Source organism: Triticum dicoccoides, chromosome 7A, assembly GCF_002162155.2.
Source record: "Triticum dicoccoides isolate Atlit2015 ecotype Zavitan chromosome 7A, WEW_v2.0, whole genome shotgun sequence".
NCBI lineage: Eukaryota > Viridiplantae > Streptophyta > Magnoliopsida > Poales > Poaceae > Triticum > Triticum dicoccoides.
In genome coordinates, this window is record NC_041392.1 from 617,264,338 (window position 1) to 617,264,878 (window position 541).

Genomic DNA, 541 nt, shown 5'->3' on the forward strand with positions numbered 1-541 from the left:
TCCGATCATCACGTGAGACGGACTAGTCATCGTCGGTGAACATTCTCATGTTGATCGTATCTTCCATACGACTCGTGTTCGACATTTCGGTCTCCGTGTTCCGAGGCCATGTCTGCATATGCTAGGCTCGTCAAGTTAACCCTAAGTGTTTTCGCTGTGTAAAATTGTCTTACACCCGTTGTATGTGAACGTAAGAATCCATCACACCCGATCATCACGTGGTGCTTAGAAGCGACGAACTGTAGCAACGGTGCACAGTTAGGGGAGAACACTTCTTGAAATTTTATAAGGGATCATCTTATTTACTACCGTCGTCCTAAGTAAACAAGATGCATAATACATAATAAACATCACATGCAATTATATAGTTGTGACATGATATGGCCAATATCATATAGCTCCATTGATCTTCATCTTCGGGGCTCCATGATCATCTTGTCACCGGCTTGACACCATGATCTCCATCATCATGATCTCCATCATCGTGTCTTCATGAAGTTGTCACGCCAACGACTACTTCTACTTCTATGACTAACGTTTA